Below are 7,046 nucleotides of genomic sequence, written 5' to 3'. Positions count from 1 at the left end.
CAGCTCTAAATGTGAACTGCAGTACTGCAGACGGCTGCTTGGTGCGTTTAAACAACGCTGGAAGATTGTTGTTGTTGTGGTCTTCAGTCCTGAGACTGGTTTGATGCAGCTCTCCATGCTACTCTATCCTGTGCAAGCTTTTTCATCTCCCAGTACCTACTGCAACCTACATCCTTCTGAATCTGCTTAGTGTATTCATCTCTTGGTCTCCCTCTACGATTTTTACCCTCCACGCTGCCCTCCAATACTAAATTGGTGATCCCTTGATGCCTCAGAATATGTCCTACCAACCGACCCCCTCTTCTAGTCAGGTTGTGGCACAAATTCCTCTTCTCCCCAATCCTATTCAATACCTCCTCATTAGTTATGTGATCTACCCATCTAATCTTCAGAATTCTTCTGTAGCACCACATTTCGAAAGCTTTTATTCTCTTCTTGTCCAAACTATTTATCGTCCATGTTTCACTTCCATACATGGCTACACTCCATACAAATACTTTCAGAAATGACTTCCTGACACTTAAATCTATACTCGATGTTAACAAATTTCCCCTCTTCAGAAACGCTTTCCTTGCCATTGCCAGTCTACATTTTCTATCCTCTCTACTTCGACCATCATCAGTTATTTTGCTCCCCAAATAGCAAAACTCCTTTACTACTTTAAGTGTCTCATTTCCTAATCTAATTCCCTCAGCATCACCCGACTTAATCAGACTACATTCCATTATCCTCGTTTTGCTTTTGTTGATGTTCATCTTATATCCTCCTTTCAAGACACTGTCCATTCCATTCAACTGCTCTTCCAAGTCCTTTGCTGTCTCTGACAGAATTACAATGTCATCAGCGAACCTCAAAGTTTTTATTTCTTCTCCATGAATTTTAATACGTACTCCGAATTTTTCTTTTGTTTCCTTTACTGCTTGCTCAATATACAGATTGAATAACATCGGGGAGAGGCTACAACCCTGTCTCACTCCCTTCCCAACCACTGCTTCCCTTTCATGTCCCTCGACTCTTATAACTGCCATCTGGTTTCTGTACAAATTGTAAATGGCCTTTCGCTCCCTGTATTTTACCCCTGCCACCTTTAGAATTTGAAAGAGAGTATTCCAGTCAACATTGTCAAAAGCTTTCTCTAAGTCTACAAATGCTAGAAACGTAAGTTTGCCTTTCCTTAATCTTTCTTCTAAGATAAGTCGTAAGGTCAGTATTGCCTCACGTGTTCCAGTGTTTCTACGGAATCCAAACTGATCTTCCCCGAGGTTGGCTTCTACTAGTTTTTCCATTCGTCTGTAAAGAATTCGTGTTAGTATTTTGCAGCTGTGACTTATTAAACTGATAGTTCGGTAATTTTCACATCTGTCAACATCTGCTTTCTTTGGGATTGGAATTATTATATTCTTCTTGAAGTGTGAGGGTACTTCGCCTGTTTCATATATCTTGCTCACCAGATGGTAGAGTTTTGTCAGGACTGGCTCTCCCAAGGCCGTCAGTAGTTCCGATGGAATGTTGTCTACTCCGGGGGCCTTGTTTCGACTCAAATAAAAGCAAGGTTTATATGTGAAATGGGCTGAGTTACCTTTGTACATAATAATGTTAATTTAGATAAAATACCAATACCCCGTATCGAGCAGGCCGAAAGATGGAACAAAGATTGAAGTGGGGGCACTGACAGTTGTACAAGATTATAATGAAGACGTGGATGGCGTAGATGAGGCTGACACGCTGGATTTCTTCGTGAAATACACAGAAAGTCAAAAAAGTATTAGTACATACTGTTTTATGCAGTGGTGGAAAAGACCCTTGTGAATTTCATGCTTTGACGTAAATGGGAGACTTCCGCTGATTTATTTCAATCGCAGACCTACAGTTCGCTTACTCATACTTGGAAAGCGAATGTCCAAAAAATGCTGAAGGCCCAAAAAAGGCTCAAAATTCTCCTCATTCAGCTCCAAAGTGAAGAAAGACAGCATTAGGTACGAAACGACTCACGTTTTCAGACTGCAGCATCTCAATGGCTAATATTTCTCAGTTCAAGAGCCAGATTTGAACTTCGGTCATCTACAGAAGTTAAACCTAGATCCCACTCAGTGTGTTCAGAGTGCAATATTTTTTGTGTGTTGATGAAAAAAGAAGGCAACGGCCTTGCCGCAGTGGATACACCGGTTCCCGTGCGATCACCGACGTTAAGCGCTGTCGGGCGTGGCCGGCACTTGGATGGGTGACTATCCAGGCCGCCATGCGCTGTTGCCATTTTTCTGGGTGCACTCAGCCTCGTGATGCCAATTGAGGAGCTACTCGACTGAATAGTAGCGGCTTCGGTCAAGAATACCATCATAACGACTGGGAGAGCGGTGTGCTGACCCCACGCCCCTCCTATCCGCATCCTCATCTCAGGATGACGCGGCGGTCGGATGGTCCCGGTAGGCCACTCGTGGCCTGAAGACGGAGTGCTTTTGATGAAAAAAGAACTGTTCGCCTCACAAGTACCACCAGAAGCAATACTCGTTGCTGTATGATTCTTTTAGAACTTTTCAGTCTCTAATGTACTTCGTCTGTATAATTCTGTCAGTTCTTACAAGTTCTCTGAACATTGTATGCGTTTTAATATTTTTGAAATAAAATAATTTACTGCTAATTCAATTACAGTTCATCAAGTATAAAACGACAAATTTTTATCCCTGATTTCATGCTTATTCCAGTTACAGTAAATAAGGGGTTAATCTGCTTTCAGTAACTCGCGAACTGGTCTCTGGTGGTTACTTGCATTGATATTCTGTAACCAGGATCGACGTACCCAATGTAGAGTCAATGAGTTGTCTCTCATATTTCACCGTTTCCTGGCGTTTTCAGCCAATCGCTGGCAGTTGAGAATGCATGTTCGCGGACAGCTTTGAAACACACTTGTTCCGAGAGGCTTCGTATGGGCCTCTCGGGAAGTTATGGGAAGTTACTTCGTATGGGAAGTTACGTACAGTGTATCAAGTTTAAAGTTATTGTTGAGAACGTTTTACTTATTCAGAGTGGTTGGTCACGGGCAAGATTTTGCAGTCAGTGGTTTCATGGCTTATTTTCACTAATTTCGGCTGTTAAATTTGCTGTAAACTGCGAAATGGAGCCGATATTGAGACGACTGTTGTTACAAAATTTCCCAGTGTTTGCGTTTGGAGTAAACTTGAAGCTAGATACGGAATCATGTTCTGGTCATTAAATCCGAAGCGTTATACAATCACTTTTGACACTATGCCCTTCAATTTAGATTACTGTACGCTTTTTATAAAGTCGTGCATACATACCTGTGACGTTACGATGTCTGTAAGATCAGGCTTAGGTTGCTCGTGTATCTTGAATGCCAAGTGGCTTGTGTCCTTAGTTTGTTTGATCGTAAGTCAATATACATTTGATCTGCATTTGCTGTTTCTCTTTTCGACTTTCCTAAGTTCTTTATTGAGCATTTACGTATAGTTTGAGGCGTGCTTTGTCTGCCAGCATTCAGAATTCGCGTATTGCTAAGTTTCGCATCTCTCGATCTAAGTGGAAAATGATGAAGAAGAAGTCATTGAGATAGTTTCTCCATATTTCTAGTGTTAAATACCCAGTTCTCTGCAAGCAAATTTTTCGGTTGCGAAGGTAAGCCTTAGCGTCGGTGACTGAGCGAGGAATTGCTGCAGCAGGTTTTACGCAATACGCTGTATGTGTTCATGTGTTCGTGTTCCACAAAATTTACTCGCAGAGAATGTTGTTCTAGTGTCTTCTGCACTACGCAGTAGTTCTGCTTATTTAGTTGTCTCAAACCGCATCCTCATTTAAATGACTCGGAGAAGTATTATCAACAGTTATTCATCTTTATGTTTCAGTATTATGATTACTGGTGGCCGAACGGTTCTAGGCACTTCACTCCGAAACCGCGCGACTGCTACGGTCGCAGGTTCGAATCCTGCCTCGGGCATGGGTGTGTGTGATGTCCTTAGGTTAGTTAGGTTTAAGTAGTTCTAAGTTCTAGGGGACTGATGACCTCAGATGTTAAGTCCCGTAGTGCTCAGAGCCATTTGAACCATTTTTTCTGATTACTGGGAAAGGGCCCCGACCACATATAATTGTGGTCGACTATAAGTTGATTACCATTACTTGTAGTAATTCAAACAGGATCTCTTGATTCATTTTCGCATTCGCTGATGTTTACTTGTACATGCTATTCTTGCCATTCATTACTTGCGCGATTTATGTAAGATTGAGCCACTTATTTAAATTCCTTTCTATTTCTCAAAGTCATAGTACTTGCATTAGTAGTGAAATAAAAAAAGGGGTAGTAGCTTGCCACATTTTCAGTAGACTTCTAGCAAAACAGAAAAAAAGAGATAAATCCTAAATATTCAAATCGAAGTTGAAAAATTTCCTCGTGGCACATTTCTTCTATTCTCTAGATGTTGTATTTACCAAATTCTCTTTGTGTTACACGTAAGTGGCGGGAACAGAACTCCTTACCGCTGAAAGTAGTCGCTGGAACTATATAGTCTCGTCACAGTATGAGTGTGTGGGTTTTATTTTGTCAAGTTGCGCAATGGACTGATCCAACAAGTACCCTTTGGCTCATGCAAGAAACAATTTCCACCTCACACTACTACAGAAATCAGACAGACGCTCCTAATATACTAACAAGAACTGCTTGGAAAACATTCAGCAACAAATATCTTCTGGAGTCGTCCGCTGTAAGGAAAAGACACAAAAATATTCTATATATTCTTATGTAACTAGTGGAATAGTTGGGTATGGGAATATTGCAAGTTAGTGTAAGAAAAACATTAAATGAACGAAAAATATTTTTTATTACAAAAAATTCTGAGAAATCAAGTGAAACTTTTTCTTATAAAAAAATTAATAAATTTCCGGGTTCTTTTCGGAACAGTAGATTGTCTCTAATGTATAGGAATGCTATTATTTTTCAAAGTATGGAAAGGTTCTTTCCCCCCCCCCCTTTTTTTTTTAAGAGAGTTGTTTACTTGCCAGAATGGCTGAGAGCCGCGCCTACACAACTTGAATAACTTTTCTAGGTACAGTCAAGGCTGTCACGTGAGAAATGTAGTGGAGTGAACTGTTAGGGAGGACAGACGGGGCTCGCATACTCTGTAGCGCACAATACCGTGAGCTGCGACAACTGCTGCCTGCGTCGCTCTCTGCTGGCAAATAACACAACTATCTCTTTCTATCTGGATTGACCTTCACCAATCAAACTCTCCCAACGCCTTGATGAAGTCAAGGACTCCTATCCGCCCCTAGTCTTACTATTGGCATGGTACACCCGGTCAGATAACCAGTCCACCGCGATGCCACTCAATACTTGCTCGCAGGCGTTTAACTAGTACTCTGTCCGTGTTCAGACCACACAATAAGTGTGGCGGCCAACACAGTGAACAACACTTAATCGCGAGCCACTCCATATAGAGTATCACTCCGATTTGCTAATGACAGAAGTGCTCTCCCAGTGAAGTACTGAGGAGAGACTTTGTTCCTCACTCTTTGCGTACACGTATGAGCGCACTCGCTCTCGCTACGTGTTCCTGCTCCAAGAGCGACAATGGAACGGCCCCTTTTTCTGGAAAAGTTGCAAGGGTATGTCATTCACTGCATACCCCCACTCCTCTGACTGTTTGCGTCAGAAATATTCCGCCAGTCAGCGTTGCTTTTTTAAATTGGCGAATGACGTTTCGTTTAAGTCGACCAGTGCGGAAATCTGTAGCATCTCCATTGGGTGTATACTGTCCTCCTGTGAGAACTCTGTATCTACGCAGTCGGTCCGTGAAAAAATGCGTCTTCTGGGCGCTCCCATACAATTTAGCGGAATTTGCTTTTAAGTCGAACACAGGGGTCGTTACCCCTTCGCTATGGCAAAAGCTGTCTTCTACCTGGGCGGTCGCTTGGGCAGAAGTAGGTATGTTGTTGACCCAGCCCTCTGAAGGTACGGTTTTCCCAGCGGGCTGGTTTCCTCTTTAGAACGAAAATTCCTGTGGCCCTCATGTTGTGTACGCCAGCCTCGACTTTTCTTCAGTCTCGGTGCGCACTTGTGATTTACTGATTAGATTTACATATCGTTTACATGAATTCATACAAAATTGACTCTACCTTATTGAGTTTGGGTTAGAATGAAGCGTCTTGATGTGCAGAATACTATTGTGAGGACGGAATATGTAATAAATGGTCAGGAGACCACACCACCTTACAACAGGGCCAAACGGAGTTGAGCAGCACCACGACAAAATGATGAAAACACAGATTAGCAACAATTTACGATAGTTTATTAACAGAAACTACACATTTCTTAACTATACTATGATTATATGTGTGGAAATGTACGTCAGTGGGCCCTTGCACTAACCTGTCTAATACAGTCTAACACTGAATCCATAATTACGATCACTTGTAGAATGTGTGGTTCAGTTGTCAGTGGCAGCGACTGTAGACATAGTCCTGAAGCCTTGTTGTAGTACTGTGCGGTACTGTCCCATATTGACGACTCTGATACTGACTGATTTTGGCCGCATGTGCACTTATATTCGAGTTTGGCAAATGAAGTCCACTTGGGAACTAATTGAGTGACGAATGCCAAAAGCGTAAAATAGATGTTATCTCTTACGCCCTTGGTACAGACTGGCGTTAACTGAGTGTACCTGAGTACTACGCAGCTCGCCACTGTCCTATATATGGCTACGTGCCATATCTGCGAGATGACAATTCAGTAAAGGAGTTACCCACAGTAGCTGAGTACCTTAATATGTAATGTGTCATTTATTCCTATAATTTCTCAAACATTTTTGGTGCTTAATTAATTCTTTAGTCATCAGTTCATTAAATGTCTAATTAGCATTCTGTGTATACCTGTTTTTGATAGACTCTCACGTATGAAACAGCTTCAAATATCTGATTACTTTACAAATGAGTTAAGTATTTGACTGTAACCATTAAGGGAGGGAAAGTTTGGAATTATGCATAAAATTTGATGGGAGGCCCTAAGTGCTCTGATAATGAAACATACTGTCTGCAAGCTGTGT

At 41.8% G+C, this 7,046-nt stretch overlaps 1 pseudogene; it reads left to right on the top strand.

Moving 5' to 3' along the window:
* The first annotated feature begins 2,135 nt into the window (after positions 1-2,135).
* LOC124617405 lies at positions 2,136-2,253 on the top strand (annotated as a pseudogene).
* Positions 2,254-7,046: the final 4,793 nt, after the last annotated feature.

The sequence above is a fragment of the Schistocerca americana genome, chromosome 5 (assembly GCF_021461395.2).
Source record: "Schistocerca americana isolate TAMUIC-IGC-003095 chromosome 5, iqSchAmer2.1, whole genome shotgun sequence".
NCBI classification, from domain to species: domain Eukaryota; kingdom Metazoa; phylum Arthropoda; class Insecta; order Orthoptera; family Acrididae; genus Schistocerca; species Schistocerca americana.
The sequence above is the reverse complement of the archived record's forward strand: the minus strand, read 5'-3'. Positions and strand labels throughout refer to the sequence as shown.